At 38.5% G+C, this 26,177-nt stretch overlaps 1 protein-coding gene across 1 annotated transcript in view; it reads left to right on the plus strand.

Annotated features, from left to right (window-relative positions):
* Nucleotides 1-672: 672 nt before the first annotated feature.
* The window catches only part of lrrn2 (leucine rich repeat neuronal 2), a 53,961-nt gene continuing 28,456 nt past the window's right edge, over nucleotides 673-26,177 (plus strand). The window contains exon 1 of the mRNA XM_079597420.1: nucleotides 673-930. The gene's annotated coding sequence lies outside the window, so the exon portion shown is untranslated. The remainder of the gene's footprint in view (nucleotides 931-26,177) is intronic.

Genomic DNA, 26,177 nt, shown 5'->3' on the forward strand with positions numbered 1-26,177 from the left:
AAATACACAATTTTTGGATGAATTGGTGGATGGATGAATATACAAATATGAAGATTTAATCATATTTCACAAGTTAACTTTTGTCAACCAGGGTAACAGAACCAACCTGATCTCACAAGATACTAATTTGTGTGATTTGTATTGCTGAACCCCTAAACCTAAGCTTTAGAGGGCCATGAGCAATCTTGCAAAAACAAACAAATGGGATTATATAAAAGCTCTATTTTTTCTCCCGGGTTAGTGACTTTTAACAAATTCTAATGGAGTGGTGCATGCTCAATCCATTATGTTGTCCCTCATCCACAGGAAAAGTGAACCTGAATGGGTATGTATATGAAAGCATAGGCTACCATTAACCAAACAAAATCAAAGTCAGTCTTTATAAGAGCTGCTGGAAGGCAGGAGACCGTCTAACAGTAGCTGCACTTTAGATGATGCACGTGACTATAACAGCCCAGTTACATGGCAAAGTGGCAAGTGAGGCAATAACAGGTTTCATGTACTGTTCTGACTGTGAGAAAGAAATGAAGGAGAGGAGGAAAAATAGAGCAGACAGCAAAGGGGTTGGGGGCAAGAAAGGGAGACTTTTAAAAGAAGGAGGTGGGGCTACACGGTAAGGGCAGAGAGAGAGAGAGAGAGAGAGAGAGAGAGAGAGAGAGAGAGAGAGAGAGAGAGAGAGAGAGCGAGAGAGAGCGCACAGATCCGTTCTCTATAGATCGCCTACACAGTGTCAGAAATAGAGCTGAGTTTAAGGCAGGTGCGTCCGTATGAAACCCTAGGCGATGTGCTAATACAAAGTCGTGAGAGAGGATACAGGTTGATTGACTAACGTCAAGAAGGAAAACGAGAAGAATAACGCAAAGAAGAAAAAAGCTAAGAAGAAGAACAGACCGAGATGTAGCCTACGCTGAAATGACCCATCACTTCACGGTAGGGAAGTTTATAATTTTCTCTCTAGGTCGAAACATTTACGCTTTGCATTAGAGCGCGCACTGCAGTTGCTTTTCTAGTGGTGTTGACACAAGAAAGGGTAAAAAAAAAATGTCTCGAGCAACCTGTCAGAAATCATCATAAGCACGTAATTCTTCAACATTTAAGGATTATTTGAGTGTGTTTGTGTGTCTCAAAATTTCGTGCGGTAAAGTGTCGGTAGTTTGAAACGGAGCTCAAGTTATGCGATGCACTGACAAGTCGAGACTTTTCCACGCTCACGCTGCATGGCAGTTATGGTCAGCATGCAGAGCACATCGGGATAGAGTAGCACTGACTCACACATTAGCTTGGCCGAGGAGAGAGAGAGAGAGAGAGAGAGAGAGAGAGAGAGAGAGAGAGAGAGAGAGAGTGAGAGAGAGAGAGAGGAAGGAAAACGCTTCATGCCGCATTGAAATTCCACAGCTTTGCGAAAATAAGGAAAACGCAGTGTGCGCGCGCGTTTGTGTGGATCATGTGGGGAGACGCATCTGTCATTTCATTGAAGTGATTAGCGTCCAGAAACTCTCCCTCCCTCTCTTCCTCTATCCTCCTCCCTGCTGTTGCTATCCGTGTCCGCGTCGCTGTCGCAGTTGAATTTGCAAAAGCTAGCTTGCGCGCTCTGCCTCTCCACAGCGAGCCTATTGTTGTTGTCCTCCTCCACACTCTCCTCTGAGGGGTGTCAGCTCACGGTGCTAATCATCCTTCTCAGCCTCTTCATGTGTGGGGAGGAAGTGTGCGCGTGTGGGTGTCATCCTGGAAGACTGGAGCAACACACGTGAGAGTGTTGGCAGGTGTCCGGTGCATTATGCGGCTCGGAGAGAGAGAGAGAGAGAGAGAGAGAGAACGAGTGTGCAATGAGGACAGATTGGGTGTGATAAATACATTAGATGATGCTCAAATGTATTTCGTATTGGACGTGTGTGGTTGTTTCTTGTTTGTGCATACATAACATAGGCTAGTCAACTTAACCAAATAGCCACTTGAGGAACCGCATTTTAAAAGCGTAGGTGGTCACTATATAAAAAAAGCAGTTCTCAACCTATTTTACTACACAACAAGTATTTTAGAGAAAACAAAAACTTTATGTAATCCATCAAAAAAAATGTATTGGATTGTGAAAAGGGATGTTACGGAATGTAGCCAATTTTAAGAAAGGAGGGGTTGAAAATGAAAACACTGAGGGTCTATCAAAATCGATAGTCGTTTTAAAGGCGGATATGTTATAACATTTTGTTCTATGAATTTTAACATTTTTAAAATGGAAATACAATCAATTAGGCGATGCCAAATAAGACCAGGTATGTGCATTAAGAAAGTAAAGAGAGTGAATGTTTAATAGGCCTAATTAGTTTCTTCCCCAAAACATAAAAAAAGAAAATCAGCCCTGAAATGAGTTTTGGACATGGTGATGATGATGTGTTGATGACAGTGAATCACACAGTCCAATTTGTTATGAAGAATATTCTGACAGCTCATAAAAATGCACCCAGACATCAATGAATAAATTCTTAATAAGTCATACCAAGAAATTAAACACATGACTTGTCCTGACAACTAGACTGGAAAGATAATTGCATAGTTTGTTTATCACAAGTTTGATTAGCCCTCAGTGTTGTGTATGGGCATGATTACTGAATGCAAATCTTGCATGAGGGAGCTCTACAGTCCCTGACAGTGCATCACTGTAAACATTATTATCTTTACAGTTCCTCGTCATTTAGTGGTTTATATTAGTTCCTAAGTACTCAAGATGTCCTTTTTACAAGGCAAACTTTAGCCAACCCAATGGAATATTGTTATCTACAACAATAAAATTTAGTGGCATGGCTTATATCATTTAATTCAATGAAAACCATGACCCTTAAATTACTCCCAATTAATGATTTAGCAAGGCTTTAACCGGATTGACAGTCCCAGTGGGCTGTATGTAGCTATATAATGTGCTGTAGTAGATAGTAAACCATAAATGTTCTCTTTTAGGATTAAATTATTTTGCCTGTGCCGAAAACTCATTTGTTCAACCCAAATCCACTTTGAATCCTCAGATGTCTTGATTCCATAATGCTCACAGCTATTGTTATCTAAATCAACCTTTATCGTGCTTCACATCTAATCTAGATCCAAAGGCAATCTAAATGAGAGGCAATTTATTTGAGTTCAGCTTAGAGTTATTTTGAATTTCTCCATCGCAATGAGAAAAGTATCCAAAGAGGGGCTCAAAGGCTAAATCATGTCTAAGAAAAGCAGAAAAAAATGTGAATTGCCCATTAAACTACCAAACTAATGACTCGCATGAGCTATGATTTATTCAAAAAGACTCTAATTAGTCTCAAACTCACGAGTTACCGATGCGTTAATAAATCATATTTAAAAAACAAAATTTTCAGTCAGACACTATATATCCCATAATCTCATGAAAATACACCCTAAAAACAGTTAGTCTTACACACTTAAAAATAAAGGTTCCAAAATGGGTGTTGTGGCATCAATGCCATAGAAGAACAATTTTCGGTTCTCCAAAAGAACCTTTCAGTCAACAATTCTTAAAATAACAATTTCTTCCCCCTTAGTGTGAAGAACATTTAAAAAAATCCCAAGAACCCTTTTCCACTATAAATGGAAAGTTTCCATGAAAGTTCCGTGAAGGTTCTTCATGTAACTATCAATAAAGAACCTTTATTTTTAAGAATGTGGCGAATAAACTGTAATCACAAACACTCATGACATGTTCCCTACCGGTTCCCCTATAGAAAAACACGCTTGACCACTGGTGTCTGCTCTGCTTTTGGAAAAACATTGGGATGGGCTCTTTAAAAGGTGACAGCGGCGCGTGTCCAGGCCTACGGTGCACTGTCAACAACCACTTCACATTGAGCCTAAGACAAGAACCCCCACCGAAGGGCGAAACGCTGTCACGGCTCTGCTTTCTAAAAATAAAAACACTAGGGGCTGACTGTACAGCTGCAAACAATTACTAAGGGTTACCTAGCTTGCAAATACAACGGCCCTATGCCACCGTTTCGTGCTGGCTTTGAGGCTTGTGTGGTCTGTTAGGAGGAGGTTTTAGCTTTTAATGTCTTCATCCTGCAGGTAAGTGTGAGCTGGTTTGTTATAAACATCTGTTAAATCCTCCTCATGTTAGCATGGCTAATGAGGCGGAGGGTGTGACAGAACAGATGCCTCCGAGTGCGAAAAAGAGATACAGAGGCGAGACTGGAAGAAAGGGAGAGAATGAAAGGGTGAGTGATGGGAGAAAGTGTATGCAGCACATCCCTTCATCCCCTACAGATGAGTCTTCAGTGAGGGCAGATGTTTCCATGATTAAGAAGTTTAGACCGCCTAGGTGCTGCTTGGCAGATATATTCGCTGTTGCAAAGACATGCCCATTTGACTATAACGGCAGGGTCGATTATGTTTATTGATCTGCCACAGAGGAAACAGTCTTGTGCTATTTACCACATGCAAACGGCTCTCTCGTTCCATATGGTTGACAATGACATTCAAGAGCCTCAAACCAAATTAAGACTTGTGTGTGTGAAGTCTTGTTTAACTTATCATCATTCCGTGAACGTCCCTGCCATCTAGCTGCTGTAATCCCCTTTTATTATCATGGATCGGCCTGTGAACAATTCGAGATAATCCCTAATAAACTGGTCTTAATAAAAATGTATAGCATTAAAAGCCAATGGATTTGATTTGGAGAGACTTAGGGGAAAAACTTCTCAAAAGAAATATAAAGTTTATGTGTGGTTCAGCGGAATATAATATGGTGACACATTGGGAATAGAGAACCGTTTGTTTTTCAGAACTGGTTTCATACTGTAACGGAATGATTTATTATATCGGTTCTGTTAATGGATCTTAAACATCTCAAAAAATCATAGATGTGAATGATATCATTTTTTTATTTTTTTAGTTTGCCGTCTTTAACTGGTACTGTTAAATTATACAAAAATATCTAATATAATAAAATCTAAATAATGTAATTTTAAATTATATATGTCAGTAAGATTTTTTTAAAGAACTGTATACTTTTGTTCAGCACACATTACATTAATCAAAAGACATAATGTTACAAAATATTTCTATTTCAGATAAATGCTGTTCTTTTGAACTTTCTATTCATCAAAGAATCCGAAAAAATATATATATCATGGTTTCTGTATAGATTGTCTTTAACGCTGATAATAATAATAAATGTTTCTTGTGACTTGTGGTACTGAAGACTGGAGTAATCGCTTCTGAATATTAGCTTTGCCATCACATGAATAAATTACATGATATATATATATATATATATAAAAAATGTGACTCTATTTTTTATCAAATCAATGCAGACTTTTGAGCATAAGAGAGTTCTTTAAAAAAAAATTAAAAAAAAAAAAATCGTACAGACCCCAAACTTTTAAACTGTACTGAAATATATATTATAGTACTGCTTAGTTTGGACCAGTCTTTGTGAGGGGACTTTTGGGAAAAGTACTAAATGAATCATTAATGGAATAATTAAGAAACCAGAATAGATTTTCTGTATGATTCCCAACCCAAAGACACGCACACAGAGTCTGTCCACATCCAAGTGGATTCGGGCTTTATTTTGATGTGTATAATCTCACTTGGCTCAATTATGTACAGCACACCGGACAGTCAACTTTAAGCACACACCTCTCCCTCTATTGCTCGGTCATCCCCGGGCAAGGACTCCTGGCCATGACAAACAGCAGTACTGCAAATGAGCCTCGTGTGTGTGTGTGTATGTGCGTAAATGTGAGCGAGCATATGCGTAATAGGGTCAAAAGGGCTGTTGGACTTCACCTCTTGTACTCGCTGAAGAGGGCAGATGAACTCAGGGCAGGAAAGATCACAGACATCTGTCTGAAAGAGAAAACATTTTTTATTTTTGCACTGTCACAACACAGCCCATCACCACACACGCACCCAGACACACTGTTCTGTCTGTGCGCTGAATTTTTGTAAGCACATATACAAACAAATCAGCTAAAGGAGCTGAGAAATCAAATTGAATCAAAGTGAAAGACAGGACCAGGATGTGATGTCTCCTCTGTGTAGCTCATATGGCTCCAAGGCTTCAGTCGCCTTACAGGCACCCTACAAAAAGACAAATAAGGCTGAGTATATTGTGCATCATATCTGCATTGGCATATAGTATGCCATGCTGTCAGAAATTAATATGTTTTGTGCTGGGAGTGGTACGGATCCGTCTGAAGGAGGAGGTGAAGACAGAGCACTGCTCACAAGCCTCAAGGGCATATCTGTGAATAAGCAAACACATCAGTCTGCCATCTTGCAGCACGGCGATGAACGCAAACAGTGACAGTGAAACAACTCGAACAGATTTATCAAGCGGTCGCCCATTAACATTTAAGTTTGTTGCTCGACAGAACAACGTTTTCATACATTGTAGACATACTGGTGAAGAGCAAAAAGCTCTGGTCAGTTCAGCTACTTCATTGAACCAGTTTTTTTGGATTGTTTGCACTGAAATCTGCAAAGATATTTTTGATAAAACGGAAACACCGTTTTCCTTGCGTTTTTCGCAAAACAATCCCCATTCACACGGATCCACAAAAATGATTAAAAACGCTGCATTCTGCTGTCAGGCCAGTAATTGGCATTATCACTTAGGAAACACTACGCTCCACTGTAAAAAATAATCATGTAAAAAAACGGTAAACTACTGGCAGCTGTGGTTGCCAGCATCATACCGTAAAAATATGGTGTGTTACTGTTTTAAATGTTGTAATGCAATATGCTGTTAAATTACAGTTTTATAATGTAGCTGACAAAACAGTATTTAGCTGTTAATTTCAAAAGTAACACTGTATTTTTACAGTATACCGTATTTTTACGTAATGATGCTGGCAACCACAGCTGCCAGTAGTTTAATGTTTTTTAAAGGATTATTTTTTACAGTGTATAGACAACATGAAACACACATGCACCGTCACTGTTTTTACAAGTTCTCGTTTTTGTAGTTTACACAGAGATGATAATGGTGTTGTTTTCAAAAACTTGCACATTGAAACCCAATTTCAAAAGTTTGCCCCATTACACTGTTGTCGTGTAAATGAGCGGCCAAAATGCATATAAAGTTTTCAGTTTTTAGTTTAAAAGGGATATTTGAATAATAATAAACCGTTTTAACATTTTATGCCTTGTGAACAAATAACTGTCAATGTATTAAAGGCAAGTAATTAGCAGATAGGACTGTAAATTGTTGTTTTTAGGCAAATTGAAAAGCTATTTTTCAGTGTGCAATTTTAACACCCATCACACTGACTTAAAAGGCATGAATGCCATTTTAGAAAAAGCACAAAAAGGGAAAAGTCACTCTGATCACTCTGATTTGACAATCAGTTCTTAATCTTATCCTGTACTGAAGCAAGCTACAAAGATTTTGAGTTGCTTTGTGGAAAATTGTTTACTCTCGCTGTTGGTTGAATCAAATCCTTTATGACTTCAGTTTTCAACTCACAATGCGTATTGTCTGATTCACAGTGTCATTTGTGAGCATTACATCTGAACTCATTTGGACATACAAAAAAATGCATTTGCCTGTACAAACAAGAGAAAAAAAATGTAATGAAATCCCTTTGACTCTGTTTGTATGGACATACTTTAACAATGTGATTCAGAAAAACAGAGAAAAGGAGGAAAAAAACATGCAGGCGTGAGATAAAAAAAAGTTTTATATAAAAAAAATGAGTGTCTTAATGAGGACGTCAGAAGAACTTGCTTCAGTAACTACATTATGCATTTTTCCCCCTAAATTCTTAAATGTATCCTTGCAGGCCTATAGCAATAGAACAGTTCATTAAAAAGGGCTGCTGCTAGAAAAACAAAAATAGTCTGCTTTGTCCTGTAAACTCTCTTCCTGTCTTCTCAAGCGAGCTCAGTTGTGAATACTAAGGCATCTCTTCTCATTAATTGCTCTCACAGGCAGCTTAGCCAGGGTCATCTCTGCATTTTTGACTCAGTCCAATTAATACTAATCACAGCATCAAACTGGCTGAGCGAGAAGATTGCACTGTCGGAGCAACTGATCATTTTGGAAATTCATTAACAAAAGAAAGAAACTCTGGGACTCTGAGTGGATATGGCAATCTGTTTCGAGATTTTATTTTTCAGCCTTCGGGTTTCAAAATGTTTGGACAATTTGTCATTATCATTCATTAAGGTGCCAGTTCCAGAAAACAAACCAGGTCTTAAATGAACAGATGGACTTTGCCTAGTAGAATGGCCTAACATGGAAGATGGAGACAGACTGGCTGCTGTCTGCTCCAACGGCTCAAGGCATTTGTGAAATATCAGAAGGTATGCAGCTGAATTATTTATAAGATACCCCCGTATATTAAATTAAAAGGAAGCAACTCATAAACAGAGGACAACATGATAGCAGATCAAGGCTTCTGCAAAGCAGAGCACAAGACGACAGTCATTTTGTGTCTTCTACATTTATGCATTTTGCTGGAAAAGTCAGACTTGAAGGTGTCTACTTGCCATGGCAATATATTCACTAACCCTAGTGAAAATGTTGGCATTTATTGGCCAAATAAAATAAAATAAAATGTACTTTATACATAAAAGGAATAGTTCACCCAAAAGTGAAAATCTCCTGATACTCACCCCAGGCCCTTTGAAATGTAGGATTTTCTTTCTTCAGATGAAGACAGAAAGCATTCCAGGATTTTTCTCCATCTAATGAAAGTGAACAAAGATAACCTTAGTCCATTTTTAATGTTCCAAAAAACGTTTTTAGGCAGCTTCAAAGTAATCCACACGACCCCAGCTGACCCCAAGTCTTCACTAGCAAAACGATCAAAAATGTATATACTTGTAACTACAAATGTTCACCTTGATCCTGCTCTGTGATGCACGTAAAAGGGTTTAGTTCACAACCTCTCGCATGACCTATACACACATTGGGAAGGTCACGCTTGGCGTAGGCTGCAAGAACCGCCCCAATGTCAGGCATCCAGGATACACACACAAACGGACCATTTTAAACAATAAACTGACACAAATACTGATATACAGCATCGACTATTCAACTTTTGGACAGTGCTCCTTCTCCACACTTGTAAACAATGTCAAGCGTAACCCTTCCCAATGTGCATACGTCTAATGAGAGGTCATGAACTAAACCAAAGACTAAACTATCTCATAGCATTATGGTATATTGTTTTATTTTATTTTATTCAGTATAAATTCATTTGCATCATTAGAATTCACAAAAAAACATTCAATATATCAAAGAAAAACTAATATTTGTACACACAAGCAACAGAAGTAAAACAAAGTGTCAACCCAGCAAGCAACACCCCCTGTAACTGGCCTGAAACAATCACACACCATCAGGCCATCCTTATTGTTGAGCAAAAGGCAGTGACGGCCTCCGCGGAGAGCATATTTCTTAACATCCGCTGGAAAACAGACATGCATATATTTGCATCCCTTCATGGCAAATAATTCTACCCCACAATTCAGTAATGAAAAGTCTAAGCAAAACACCGTTTACCAGGACAGACATTTCCTGATGAAAACGTATGACTTTCTGCCTATATGCAGGTTGCATAATGTATTCTTTACATGGCATCCTGCCACGTGCAGGAATTTTCTGAACTGCTATTTTTGTCCACATCTTACTCAAGTGTAACATTCACATCTCCTCCTATTTTAGAGCCAAAGTGGAAAACATGCATGTTGATAACCACGTTCAGACGTGCCCCTGCCCAACCATAGAAATGCAATTATTCCCACAAGCCAAGGCCATTGAAGTCATAATGGTCACACTGATATCCATAAATTGGATGGCCGGTCTCATGTCGGCAGGCTGAGTTTTCCATTACCGTGTTAGTCACGTTTCAAGGTTGGCATGTGCATTATGATATCAGGACTTTATTTTTTTTCCCCTCGTGAACCATTGCGTCTCTTAATTTCCTGATAAGAAACAAAATTGTCAGATTTAATATGAATTCCTCCATAATAAGTGCTTTCATGGTCAACATATAATGAGAAAATGAGTACTGCAAATAAAATTTTCGTAACATTTTTAACTAAAATGTGGCATTTATATATGTAAAGTACACCAGTTGATCTTACGGTGTATGTAAAAGCATAAAAAGCCCAACACGGCCTCTCATGCCATAAACGTTATAACATGAAACGATAACCCTCTGTAACCAATCAGACCATAACGCCATAGTAATTATAAAACAGGTTTTGCCAGACGACATGCTTAAGACACGCGAATACAGCATGAGACAGGATTTTTGCTGCATCGACGGCCCCAAGGTAGCCAGTCAGCTAAATATATCCGCTGCAAAATTGTTCACACCAGTATAAAAACCAAGTGGACAGTGCTAAACGCCTCCCTAGACAGCAGGCAGTTATACTTAGGTCTCTCAGAATGAATAAATGTTAACAACTTGGGGCCACACGCTCTAACCTTCATGCACATGCCGTCCTCTCGCTTTGAGTCTGGCATTTCTTTCTGGGAACGATACAAATCTTTCTTATAAAGATGAGTAATTCCCATTATTGCGAGCAGGGGCACAGTGTGACCCTCTGCGGAGTGTCAGTGGGAATAAAACGCTTAATGAGTGACACAAATTGAATGTTGTTCCTCTTGGTGCAGGAAGGTGGAGGAAATTGAGGCAAACCTAATGAGCAGTCCGTTCCCTGCAGCGACACCTGACATCGATGGCTGGTGACAGGTCGCACGGCGAGAGGAGAAGAGCAGGGAGGGGACACCTTGCCCCCCTTTCGCCCGGCGCCATGTGACATGATCCAGGCTGCCACGGGCCATCTGCGCCCAGTGAGAGACTAAGTGGCACTCCTCCCTGCATCTCCCAAAGTAATGGAAGCCTTTAATCACCACCATCAGCGTCATTGCACGCTCGCACAACCCCTCGGCCTCTTGTGGCCAAAGAGCATGGATAAAATGGAAGAGATGGGTCGCTGAGCATTCAGTGAGACTTCTGCGTGCAAGAGCAGTAGCACTTGTTTGTTATCCGAATGCATGTTTATGTCCCCGCAGACCATCAAACGCATGTCCATTAAGCTTCTGGGCCAAAGTGTAAACAAACTTACGTAACTCTGTTTGTGCATGATTGAACAAATGCAGATATGTACTTTACAAGGGAATGGAGAACCAAACATCTGCAATTCATTTTTCATCCAATATTTAGTTGAACGAACCAGCTTTAATATCCTCATCTGCCCCATAAGACGATACAGTGGCCACTAATCTCAAAGCCATCTTTCCTTTACCTACAACTGTTATCTGGTCAGCAGCAAAGGGTAATGCAAATTTATTGTATATATGAAAATAATTATATGCAATAGCAATATTCAATTCGTGAATTATTCAGCAAGGATACACGGAATTGATAAAAGGACAGTTAAGTATTTTACAATGCAAAAAAAACGTTTTTTTCAAACTTTTTTTATCTATCAAATAATCCTGAAATTTTTTTTTATCACAGTTTCCAAAAATTATCAAGCAGCACAACCATTTTCAACAGTGATAGGAATAAATAATAATTTCTTGAACACCAAATCAGCATATTAGAATGATTTCTGAAGAAGATGGGTAAAGAAAATTCAGCTTTGCATCACAAAAATAAATTACATTTTGAAATACATTAAAATAGAAAACAGTTATTTTACATATTTACAATATTTTACAGTATTATTTTACTGTAACTTTGGGATGGATGGATGGATGGATGGATGGATGGATGGATGGATGGATGGATGGATGGATGGATGGATGGATGGATGGATGGATGGATGGCCACCCTTTCGGTAGGTAAAAATAAAAAAGGGACTTTAAGAATTTTATGGTTACTTTTCCAATTCTGTGGAGCTTTAATCTAAAAGTGTGAGCTGATTTTACAGTTCTCCACAGAGGAAAGTGGAGCAGTCCTATAAAGAGAGATACTGTCACACATCTGCGGTTGCAAAGCATGTTGGCGTTGATAGGTAGTGCATTGATTTAAATGACATGCCTGATGTTGACGGACCCCCATTTTACACTCCTACCTTCCTCCGCTTCCATTTAATTTCAAGTGCCATCCTTTGCCTCCGAGCGCACTACTCTTATCTGATTCATTGAGCCATTTAAACGAGAAATTAAATTATATTCTTCAATACGCTTGTTTCCCAAAGAAAAGTTATGGCCAGGCCATTTATTAAAAGCAGACAGCTCCCTTCTTAAACTTCCTCTGATTTACGGAGACTCATTGCCGATAAAAAGCCCAAAATTGGATCAGCATATTCCCACAGTTCGCAAAACCTGTATTTTCTCCTTGAATTTTGCGATGATAGAGAAACCCCTCAAACACAGCAGGGCACTGTAATAAGTCTGATTACATACAGGAAGTAATTGGAAGGATCTGGATGGATCCACACACTAATGCAAACTAATTTGTCATTTGGGGATTGTGCCAAGATAATTTCCCAAACACCTTTCTGCAATTAGACTGAAGATGCAAAACAGTCAAACTGAAGGAAGAAAGAAAGAAGACTACACAGACGGTGATGCTGTGGTTAACGTTTCGTTTGCAGGGGGCACGACCCACAAATCTTACTGAATGCTCGTCCGTTCCATGCGGCTGTCGGCAGAGATCTACCCAGCTTTTATTGATGTATAGACAAATACAACCAGGGTCATGGCCGGAGTATTTTACTGGCCTATTTATGGTCAGACATGTAAAAGGATTGAGAAGCCGGGCACTTTAATGACCTATCGTGTAAAAGTCAAGTGTTGGGTAAAATAAAGAAAGACATACTCACAGGTTTCTCAGTTGAAATGTGACGGACAAACGGAAAACGGAGAAAAACAAACCCTATATCAATCAAGGACTTTCTAGAGAGTTAGCATTAGCATTTCCATTTAGGCTAGACTAGCACATACAGCCCATGAAGGAAAAAACAAACTGTATGCAACTGGGATAACCCTGCAAAAAAAAAAAGTAGTCTGCAACTGCCCAACTAATCAAAAATGTTCTAAGAACGTTTTGCTAACACTATGAAAACGTTATATTTATTTTCATGCTAACATTAATTGAGAACATTAATAAAGACCAGATAACTTTGAACAAACGGTCAACTGGAGAAACGTTTGTTTACAACTCTTGCCAGAACATAAGGGAAGATTTTCCCTTTTTGGCAGGCTGTAACTATGAAAAACGAGCCCAAAATAAAGTACAAAAAGGCATACATGTATCCCAATTTGTCTGTTTAAAATAAAGCTTTTAGGCATACTGACAAAATGTGCACTCCTGTCATTCATGTAGGACCGGGAAAGATTTGGTCTCAAAATCAGGCTGCCTCTGGTGATGGTGTCAGTCTCCCTCCTTCATGTTTTAGCACTGAGACTTTTCCTCACTGCATATTTAAAAGCAGCTCCTTCAAGCTTAGCACACTAATAGCTATTTAGGCCTTCTATTGCTTTCTTTACCAGCAGTCTGAGAGGAGGACACACACACTGACACGTACGCAGCTCTGTAAGCCACCGCGACAAGAAAGCAACTCTTGTATCCAATCACATACTTTTCATTCTCCCTCTTTATCATGTGCTAATCCAGCATCTTCCAGTGGTCCTTGTTGTACTCAGGCTTTTATTTACAGAAGTGGTTTAAAGAATAAGCACACTCCTACTCCTATTCATATTTATAGCACCGCAGTCTTGTGAGAAAGAGGCACGGGACACTGTAACATCAACCCTGCATAAAATGCACATGCTGTAAATGTTAAAATAGACATTTTTGGTTTCGCCTTCCTCTGCCATTTTAGGCTAGCGAGACAAGCACATATGCAACGGATGACGTCAGAGAAACGTCTATAATCGATTATGGTCTATTACTGGATCGATGCAGAATCGTAAAAACGCAATGCATCGTAGAAACAATTATTTTCAACACCCCTGATAAATACATGGGCTGACAGGCAAGTAGGACATCCTATCATTATATTCAGACCGGATGCAATGATTGAATGAAAAATGTTTGGTCCTAAGACTTCCACTGAAGATATTTAAATTGTTTGGTTTTATATTTATACCACTTCTATTATTGATTGCTATTAGGATCTGAAGAGTTTCAACCAGTATAACAAAAAGTGTTTCTGAAAAACATATACAAACATTGTATACACTATCTATCTCTAAGCAACACATTTCACTGACTATTATTTTTTTTTTTATAAAAAATGACCCTATTCATTTAAAATGCCAGGGACATACATTCTCTGGATTTTTTTCAGGTCGCATGAATAAAGTTTCTCATTTGCATCTCTGACTTCAGACCTACGTCATCTGTGACAAAACCTGAAGGCCACGGTTAAAAGCTGAAAAATTCCCATAAGTCTTCTGTTATAAGTATTGTTAACCGTTCTCTAGGGTCAGTGAAAGTTTGCGCTAGGTCAGTGTCTGAGCTTTTCTTTGCCTGTGAACTAAAGCTTGTGTCCTCTTTAAATGCAGGAACTGCATCCATAATATATGAGGAAGCAGCAGGCACGAAAAATGAGCTATGGCCTTTTACGTTAAAGTTTTTAAATATTTGTAAAGTTTAAGTTCTAGGAGCTGATGGAATTGGTTCAAATATAGAGAAATAGGTCAGCAGATAGTTCGACTGTCATTTCTGCCAAGCAGTTATTCAGCAGGGTAATCGGATGGCAAAAAAAGATTAGAAAAATCACATATTACAGTGCTATGTATATTACAATATGCACACAGAAAAAAAGGCAGACGCTGTGAGATGCTCAGATAGGAAATATTGCCATTAGAGGACTCTACTTTACAACATTATTAAGTTAGTGATCTTCTAAATGCTCAGCCACCTCCCATCATGCATGAAGCCCCTCTGTGAGCTAACATTTCTAAACTTTCCCTTTGGTGTGTGTTGTACTACGGCCAGTGGAAAGTAGTCAATTGTCCCTTCGCATGATAGCTGATCAGAGGACGGAGAAGCATCTGAGTGACAGCTGTGACATTTCTAGTGAGCGCTGCGAGAGAAAGAGAGAATGCAGATAGAGTGAATGAGAGAGCCCTCAGGTGACCCCTCTCACTGAGCTCTAGAGAGGACCATTTGCATTTCATTGAATGCTACGGACATACAGCGGCTTCACTCACATCCACCACCCTTTTTTCTTTGCCATGTCCATTTCAATGTGGAGTCCCACTCAAATCGCACTGCATAAATCTCCATTGGTTAGCGTTAGCAGGTGGCATGGAGAACTATAAGCACAAATGGCTTGGCTTTTCTCCTTTAGCATGAATGCTGCTTAGCATAACAGATGAACACTGACTACGGTTTGGCTATCATTGCCAAATGAAAGCAAACAAAAGTGTGACTTAGGGAAAGGAAGCTTTCAGAAGCTGATTTTGTTTGGCAGATATATAACAAATCTCATTTCACTGGTTAGTTTGGGATCACTTTTAGCTTGGTGTATGATCCCTAAGAAACAAACACAAAACCTCAGTACAGTGCGGACAGTAAATGGAAAATTAAGATTAGGAGGAACAGGGAGCAGATAAAAAATAAATAAATGTATATATTGTGTTTGAAAATATATATGTAAAATATATATGTTTTAGAAAGAAGTCTCTTATGCTCAACAAAGATACATGTAAAAACTAAAAATATGAAATATTAATACAATTTAAAATAACTGTTTTCTATTTAACCATTTAAAATGTAATTTTATTTCTTTAAAGGCAAAGCTGAATTTTCAGCATCATTACTCCAGTCTTCACTCTTCAGTGTCACATGATCCTTCAGAAATCAGTCTAATATGCTGATACTGCTCAAGAAACATTTCTCATATGTTGAAAACAGTTGTAGCCTACTATTGTTATAGGAACTGATATTTTTTTATGAACAGAAATCTTTTGTAACATAAATGTCATCACGCTCTCTTTTAATCAATTGTATGTATCCTTGCTGAAAAAATTATGGTAAAACTTTATTTTACAATGTCCCTGTTAGACAACTTACATGTACTTACTACAGTAATAACAGTAAATTATGCATAATTACAAGCAACTAACCCTAACCCTAAACCAAACCCTAACCCTTAAGCACATGTTTTTAATTAACATAATTTAGTATTTACTTGTATAATTACACTGTAACAATAAAGTGTTTATCTCTGAAAGCACTACCCTCCAAAAAGAGAGAGAGAGAGAGAGAGAGAGAGAGAGAGAGAGAGAGAGAGAGAGAGAGAGAGAGAGAGAGAGAGAGAGAGAGAGAGAGAGAGAGAGAGAGAGAGAGAGAGAGAGAGAGAGAGCGGAAAAAATACATTGTGAGAAGAACCTTGTCCAGCCAATTACACAAATGCCATCGATCCCTGTGGTTCTTTTGAGGCATAAGCCATAAGGATGGACCTTCTGGATGGGTATGGATTTTTCTCCACTGGGTTTTCCTTCTTTCCTCCAAAAGACGGGATTAAAGGTGATGAGAGAGGACAGGCAAGCTGACTTACTGAAGGCAGGCTTGTTACAAGGTCTGATCAACTCTGCCAATACACACTCTCGGCCAAGGCCTATTGCAGAACTAAAAGTGTGGAAATAGACACCCATATTCAGCTTTTAAAATTAAGATAGATACCCCAGCATGACTGTGGACAGCAGGTCAGTCCTAGGTCAGACATCTGCGGGTGGTAGATCTACCTCCGTTATCATTATCTTCAGCACCACTCATGTGCATAGCATGATTCATGAGTCCAGCTTTCCCGCTTAATACATGGTTTCTGTTCCAAGAAAAACTACATAAATGATATCGGTTTACGTCAGGGTTAAGGATATGCAGTGACTTGTGCTGCTAAAGGGGAGTATGTCACTTCTTCCATTGAACAAAGGCAAGCATAATGCTTAATGTAATAATGTTTATGTTTTAAAGTAAATGCACTCGCTTAATAAAGACAGAGTGTATGTTTCCTTTATGTTCCTTCTTTATGTATAGAGCATGTCAGAGGTGAGTGGTGTTCCGGATCGTTCCGGATCGTTCCAGGCTAGACTCCTGGGAGAACCCTTTACGGAAAAATCAGTGACTCATCAATGTCTTAAGTCAATTTACACTCGTCATTCATTATGAATCTTTAAGACCACTGATCTACACAGATCTATACATTTACACCTTTACAAGGGAGGATGGGGAGACCTGTAATTCTTTATTGGCAAATGAGAAATTTAAACATCCATTAAACAATTAAAACAAAAATAGCAGGTTAAGAAAAAAAAAATGAATTTATAATAAAGTGCATAGATTTAATATTATTGTATAGTTTAGGCCTATATATATGTGTGTGTAGGCTATATATTTAAGTGGATCAAAAAACTTAAAGTTGTCCTAAGACAAGAACGGTATTGTTCAAAATTCATGTATAACTTTGATCAAAGGTTTTGATCCATTTCAAATGTTGACTACTTGCCTATGCCTGCCTTTATTCAATGGAATATATATACACTGCATTACGTGTACACTGCTCGTAGACGCTATACAATAAGCAATACTGTATCTTTCAACATATCTTCCGATTTTCATTCTATGACTAGTATATGAAAGACGATTTGTTCACTGCCGCTCTGTGCTGCCGATAAATATCACACCACATTAAATATGTTTGAAAAATGTGATTTATTTTGCAAGATGTGGCTTTTAAAATATATATATATACCGTTCAAATGTTAGAGATCAGTGAGATTTGTATTTCTGTGAGAACAGTTATTTTAAATTCTAATAACGTATTACTATTTTACTGTATTTTTTTAACAAATAAATGCAGGGCACATTTTGCATTTCACATTTTAAAATGTGTTGCCACTCACATTCAAAAAGTTATATTAGGCTTAAAGAGTTTTATCTTTAAACCATTGTGTGTGGTGGCAGTTAAGACTAATCTCTTTTCTTCCAGAAAATGTCAGCTCATTACTGGGCAGTCATGGTAAAATGTAGTGCTGTCAAATGTTGGAGGCTGCAGACAGGGGCCGTGTGCGGCAATCCAACAGCCTTCTGTATAATTCCGGCACGATGCGAAGGATTTGATTCATTCTGTTGAGAGCAGCCTTGGTTAAAAACTCCTGCTGCAAAAAAAAAATGACGCGCACTAATGATTAATAATTGTGTTTAATTAGCCTTCGACGGTTAGCCCTCATATCTTGGTGAGTTGATAAACACACTTGCTCTGGCCCAGACAGATTTCTTCATTAATCTTCCATAGAACATGTGTGAGCCAGGTGACGGCTGTGAGCCTGCAAAATGCTGGAAATGTGTGTATGAGACATTCTGCAGTGGCAGCTTACCTCAACAGTGTCACAGCGAGGTGAAGCTCTTCTCTCTCTCTCATGCTGGAGTTACTCTATCTCAGGGCTGTTCCTTTGCCGTTTGATCTTTACAGCAAAGCCGCCAAAAGCTCCTGCAGACCTGTCTCTCTCACCTCAGAACTGTCGCCTGAAATGATCCACGTTTCACTAGGATGACATTTTCAAAACTCACAGTAGCGTTGTGACATCCTATGTGGCCTCCAACCGTGCCAGAAGGCCGATGTGCTGCCATTTGCTAGTTCCAAACACCTTAAACAGAAACGATCAAAATGAAAAGTAAATTAACATCTGCAACATTTCATGTGATTTGCAACAATGCTGTAAATGAGTTTAGCCTAATTTGTTAACTTCTGTTAGAGTTTACATCCTCCCATTGAGTTGAGTCCATCTATGACCCCAAAGCGATTCTGTAAAGTGCAACAGTGATTATATAGTTACAGTTATAAACCTTTAAAGACAGACTTGATGATCATTGGTGTATGCTTTTGCTATAGCCATCAACTTATTTTTTAAATAATTGTGCTCAACCGAGGATTTCCTGGTGAAAAACTACATTACCTATCATTGTGTAGAGAAGTCTCCACCAATCAGAGAATTACAAGCAAATCATGGTAAAGAACTCTTTAGCTTCCACTCACTCCCACGAAGCGTTGCGAATGACTATGCTACTGAAACTACTTAAATATTTATATGCCTAATATGCATATTTTGCAATAAACATACATTTAAATCAATAGTTTTACATTGCTCCATTGTTTTTAATATGAATACGTCACTTGCGATGCTTCATGGGATTGTAGTCCTTTATCTTTTTGTCTATTTTTGTAAGTTCGTAATGTTATGATTAACCTCATAGCTTAGCTGGTTGGTTTGTTTCATGGATTGTAGCTCTGAAAGACTTTATTAAAATCTCTGGGGGAAATGAATTAGGAAAATGCTTTGGGAAGCAAGGTCGCTGAAAAAGTGGGCGGGACGGTTGCACTCTAATGGCAGAAATCATTTGAGGAACACTATACATTCAACGCTTGCTTAGAAACACTGCAAAACCTCCTTTATGATATTTGTTCTCTGAACTGTTATCACAACTAAACATTGGTGAAAATGTTCAGCTTCATGTTTTTAAATCCATTTTAAATGCATTTTTGTTTAAGCAGGCATAGCGAACGGCAACCTCCCAGGATCCTAGGCAGACTGAACTTCAAGGCATAGACTAAATTGTTAATGACAAAAGTTTGACAAAACATTATTCTTTTTAACCACCAATTTCAGTGATGTCTTAGCAGAAACATTTTGTGATTTGATGTAAAAAGCAAAGCAAAGACTACATTATAGATGGAAAATGTCATATTTTAGAAACCTCCAGCTACCTCTCATGCATCTTTCAGTCAATTACCCACTATAATGCAACCTTAAGTTACATACAGTAGGCCTATCACAGTCGTTTTACGGTTTAAATAGTTCGATCTATATAGTCAATAGAACATTTTTGTTCTGCATCACAAAACGTACGTCAGCATTGGCCTTTCATATTCATGCCCAGGCCTGCTGAGTCTGGATTAAAGCTTTTAATCACCACTTACGCTCTTTTATCTCCACAGTTAGCTAACAGCATAGCTGACAACAGCATACAATCATGCGCCGATGCAGTGCAGTACATCAACATGCTCTCTAACCCTCAAACATCTCATGAAAGTGAATTACTGCACTTTACTCAAAGATTAATTCAATCATCGTCATTAATTCAAATATGTTTAATAAATTGTTGGCTGTAGGCTTCTTATCCAGCGTTCCTCTGAGACTTATCAATATTACGAGCTCCAAGAAATGAGAACTCTCCGAAGGTTTGCTGGGTTTTTTTTTTTTTTTTTGCGCGAGAAAATCCAATTCCATCTTCTAAAAAGCCGTTGGTCGCTAATAGGATCATCTCATTCGAAGATGTCACAGACCAATTTAGACCTCATTAAACGCAATTACGACACACGCTGCTTTATATATGCGATGCGTTCTACAGAAATGCATCCGAGCGAGTTCAGAAGTGCCTGAATCACAGCTGGTCTTTACATCAGTAATATATGCATGTCAGCTCTGACTCCTGCGATATTCTGTAAAATTAGTCACCATTTTGGGGAGGGGGAGGAGGGGGGGGGGCAAGGCCAGAGGGTCCTCGTGCTCTGGTAATTCTCGTGACTCAAAGCGTAATTGGCCCGTGTGGTCATAGCTGGCCTGCATGTCAGATTACTGCACGCTTGTCAGAGGAGATCCAAATGACGATGCGCCACGGTCTTGTGGCCGTGCGTGCCGAGGTCAGACTTACAAAAGGGGTGCAAGTCATCTCATTTGCCGTTTCAACTCTGATTAATGGATGTTACGTGATAAGCAAAGACATCTCGTTTCTGATGAAGCAGATGCGTTTTGATGGGAAGCCAGTAATGAATAGGCTTGCTGGCTTTCCGTGGTCGCCATCTGTTCACATTGAACGATATCCTAATTCAATGTATGAGGCCTATGCAGTGTTTACTGGTAAGAATAAGCATTTCAGAAGAGACTTCTGGGGACTCAGAGAGAGGGAGAGAGTGGTTACACCCAAGTCCGCGACTCTGTCATCTCTCTAATAGCCTCGTCCTTGTGTAGATAGATGACTGCAGCTGAGCAGTGGGTTTTACTGCTGCACTCTTCGTTTTTTTCTCATTTTCTGAGTGGGGGGGGTGGTGTCTGATTTATAGGCCTCTCTCCCATCTTCGCAATCTCTTCTCAACTTCAGGCCATCCCTTTTCCTTTGCTCATTTGTCTGTTTCTGAGTCTTATAAACAGCATGTCTTGATGCACTGCACTGAGGGTCACATTGTGCCACTCAGTCATATCTAATGTGACATGTTGACCTTAAAGGGATAGTTCACCCAAAAAGAAAATGGGGATCCGGGCTGTTGAGCTCAAAACAGGAGCATAAAATGACAAAACGGCACCATATAAGTGGTCCATATGACTTGCACTATATTAAAAGACTTCTGGAGCTTTGTGTGGCGAAAGGGCTGATATTTACAGCGAGTTATTAGTCACTGAAAATTAGTTGTTTAGATCTGAATGAGATATGCATGGACACCCTTTTCCATTAGGTAAGTTTTACTTTATATCTCAATTGCAGTTTTATTTTCCATAATTGCAACTTTATAGCTCACAGTTATGATTTTAATTTCTTGTAATAGCGACTTAATATCTGACTTCTTGTGATATGGCTATATCTCACAAAAGCAACACTTCAAAACATTTCCCAATTGTCACTTTATATCTTGTGGTGTAATCTTGTGGTATATCTCACAAACGCACCTTTATTTCTCACAGTTGCGACTTTATAACTCACAATGTGACTTTATATTTCTCATTTTCTTATGTGTTCTTATGTGAGAATTGTGATCTTGTGATGTGACTATTGACTGCAATTGAGACTTTATATCTCACAGTGATTTTTCTTCTTATTTTAAACTTTACGTTTCAGTAATGTTTATTATTCTTTACACTGAGGCGTACAGGTAATACATTTGGGATCTTTTCCTCACGCACATATATGGTATATTTGAATATGAATATAGAGCCTGAGTTGTACGGCCACAGATATATACAGTATTTCTAAATCAACATCAAAGCGGAACATGTTAGATATCAGGTCATAGTTCTGACAGTAAAGCTGACTGAGAAAGCAGAGCCCATTTAATTCAGATCACAGAGCGAGCTGACATGCACACACACTGAGGACCTGTGTCTACACCAGATCTGTAAACACACCTCAGAAAGTCCCACTGGGTGATAGCAATGGCTTCCTGCCATCTCTTTCTGCTTGCCCCACCCTCCCTCTCTCTCTTCCCACTTCACCTCTCCTTCACCTTGAGGGATGAAATCTCTCTAAGCCCGGCATTGGATTTTTCTGGTTGATGCAAATTGAATTTTGGCCCAGTTAGGCCGACGGGGCAGCACTTACAGCCAGCAGTACTTCTCTTAACAGCGAGAGTGATCTTGGGCCTTGGCAGCGGCACAGACAGGAAATGACACCTTTGCTAATTCATCTCCTCTTCAGTCAAAGTCTTGTGCCATTGAGAATCTGCCTATAAATGAATGGAGAATTATTAGAACACATTTAATTGTTAAACGTTTAAGCATTGGTGAAGTTTTCGGGAGTAACTAGTGACGTTACTAACTTAAAGGGGTAGTTAACACAAAATGTTTCATTTACTCACCTTTATGTCGTTCTCACCAATCCTGTTTGACATTCTTTTGTCTGCGGAACACAAATGAAAATATTTGAGAAGAATGAACATTTGAACTTTTATTGCCCACTAAATTAACATAAAAAGTCTTTAAAAAGCAATCAAAAACAAGGGTAGTGGGTCGGGTGCATGCTTTTCACTCATTTACATAATCACTTTCAAATGAGTGCTCTCTTTTCGTTTTCGAATTCACTCGCAATCAGTGAAGAGGAGGGGGCATTACTGACTAAACTAAAATTAACTAAAATGACCAAATAATAAATAAAAACAAAATTTGAATTGAATCTAAAACTAGAAATTACAACTAAATAGTAACCTAATGATTTTTTAAACTAAATTACGAAAGCACATAAATTTGAAATCTTTTTAAATGAAACCTGAAAATAGGCTAAAAAATAATAGTTAATTCAAAATATTAAGAAAAAATATATTAATAAATACAAAAAAAAACTCTTCGCAAGCTACAGATTCAAAGGATACCATTATTGCATTTGTATATAAAAAACTAATAAAAAAAACTGACTCAATCGTAAAATCTGAATACAATATGCAGTCTGAGAGGAAGAATTCATGTCTGTCTTGTACTACACATTCACATGTTAGAAATAAATGTTCCTCTCAGTTCTGCTTAGTTTACTGTTCTATCGCTTTAGTTTCACATATAAAGAGGGTGTGTTTATTCAACAGCTAATGGGGGCTATAAATCATTTCATTGATGAAATGCAATTACCAAGAACTGCCAAAGCTATTTAAAAGCCCCGAATGGAAGTAAATGCATGATTTCTTATGGCTGTGACAAGTCTCAAGAGTCAGTGTTTAGAGCATAGCTGAAGATGAATGGTATTGATGCTATGATTTATAGCAAAGCAATTTCGGCCCACAATGTACCTGCCAGTGTGTCTTTAGGCCGAGTCATCACTATTTCAGAGGGGATACTGTGCATCACTTCAGCACCAAGCAAGAAAGAATATACTGCGAAGGGAAGAACATGAATTCATAATTGCCCCTGAAATCTACCGAATCACCTAACAGCCGGCAGCAACAAAACTGCAACAGAACTGTCAGAGGGAGCTTGTAATTATGCTGGCTTCAGCAGATTTTTGGAGACGTACAAAAAATGATCAAAATGAAGACCGCATGACAGGCAAGCGCAGGGAATAATCTGTGTGAAGCAAAAAAGTGCACCTCTTTTTCAACCTCAGTGTCTGTTTTAGTTTTTCATGACAATTTTCCAAACTCTTTCCGACTGTTAGAATTAATCAGGCTGTGCCTTTAAGAAAAACTGATATAGTTTTTAACCGCTCCATCATTCAATAACAGCCTCTTTGCAAACCCTCCAAAACATTGTGACAGATTTGCACAATATGCTTCACAAACTGTTAAGAAAACCCCTCAGAAAAGATTAAGGACTGATAAAATTAAGAAAAAACGAATGTGACCCTTCAGATTTGCAGAGCGGCAGGTGCTACACAACAACTAAAGCACTTGGTTTGACTTCATTTTACTTTTATTGTTAAAAATAAACTTGTTTTTTTTTTAATGATTAACAGTATCTATCCTACTTCCTCATTACCTCATTGTGATTGGACAGGCCAAGTTTATGAACACTGATCTTTAAACATCAACGCCTATTCAAAAGTATTCTGCCTGACAACAGAAAGTTGCAGAAGTACAAAATTAGATTTTTTTTTTTTGAGTTCTGAAATTTACAGTGTGTTTGGGTAGTAACACTTTATTTCGATAGTCCACTTTAGACATACTAACTATGAATAACTTTTTGCAATACAGTGTATATGTCGAGTATTATTTTGCTGCTCCCCGATAGACATTCTATTGACTATAAGTAACTATGCAATTAGTGTCAACTTACTAACCGTAACCTCACATTATACTAAAACTGTAATTAAAGGTAGTTGTCATGTAGTTGTAAAGTTACTTATTATTAGGAAGGATATCTATAGTGGGCTATCGAAATAAAGTGTAACCATATGTTTTAATACTAATTATCTCACTTCAAAAGATTAATGAAAATTTGTTTTCTAAAATCTACTGTATGTATATGAAATAAACCAATATAGCATATTCCCATACTCTACTATTACATTGCAGCATTCCAAATAACACTGAAAAAATCCTGTTGAGGTACACCTATTATAAAAATGAAAAAAAAAAGCCATTCCCCTTTCGGGCAAATTGATTTATTTATGGCCTTGGATCACAGCAAGTTAAATACAGTAAAAGCATTATGAATTGACAATGTTGCTTCAAGGCTTAGATGCAATTGCATTTATTGTGTTTTTATGTGTTTAACTGAACAACACAACTGAAAAGGGACATAACAAATGCATTTCCAAAGAACTGAATACTGTTTCAGTCCTTTTATCAGCCATTATCATATAAACCTCAGTATGCTAGAGCAGATGAAAGCTCATTAGGAACATACGTAATTAATGCTCTCTGTTATAGACATTAAGCACTCCAAGGATACCATAGGCTTTTGTCACCAGTCACTGAAGTTACTTAGTGCAGGCGCCTTGAAATACCACACACCATCACAGCGTCTAATGTATAATGAAAATCAACCAAGGGGGTAAATCAAATAAATATAAGCGGAAAAAAACTAAGCGGTAACACTCGCGAGTGACACTTCTGGTTACCATGAGTCTGCTATTGTTAGCATACTGTGGGATCAACTGCAGAATGCATTAAAAAGACAAAATGCAGCTCCTATTTCCTTGTACCGGCTTTCGCTATAATTCGCCATACTCCGTATGACTTCAAACTATTGAGCGAGGTGCAATGTTGCCGTTCTACACACAAACACGCTGTTAAAGGGCTGAGAGAAAAGTAAATGGAATCCAGTCCCACACTCTGGTATTATTATTGATTTCTCAAACAATCTGTGAACAGATCGACCCCCCTTGGTTGACATTGCTTTTATGAGCTAACTCTAATTAACATTATAGCACACAGACTGCAATCCGGAGAGCCCTGGATTGAAAGAGCAGCTTCAGCAAGCTAACTTAATTCATCCTTGGCTGGGGCAAAGATCTTGTTAGATCTTCTGGTCCCGCTCTGACCCTCAGTCTTTTACCAGGGGGTTCGGCCTGCTATCTGTCAGGCTTCTCAATCGATGACCCATTTGCAGATCACTCTGCAGTGTGAGCGAAGCGAAGGTCATTTACTGGAGAGCTTCAAGAGCCAATCTAATTAACAAAGGCACATCTTCACTAAATGCAACAGCCAAAAGCATTAACATTCGGAAACATTTGCATGTCAAAGTTTTTCTTCCTTAGTCTGTGTTGAATCTTTTCCTCTGTAACTTTAAGGCCCCGTTTACACATACATGGTTATTTCTCCTCTGAAAACGATTCTTTCTAAAAACTCCGGCCAGAGAGGAGATTTTGGAAAACTTTGTTTGCACGTTTGCATGTAAACAGAGAAAAACAAAGTTTTAGACAGCTGACATCACAGATGTGACTATTTTCGGGATTCTGATTGGCTAACGTGGGCTTGAGCTTCTCGTTACACTGCCACCTACAGGTTTGGCATGCTCTTGACGGCATATACACGGGTTCGTGTAACGAACACTTTTC

This window comes from Phoxinus phoxinus (assembly GCF_949152265.1).
Source record: "Phoxinus phoxinus genome assembly, chromosome: 22".
Lineage (NCBI taxonomy): Eukaryota > Metazoa > Chordata > Actinopteri > Cypriniformes > Leuciscidae > Phoxinus > Phoxinus phoxinus.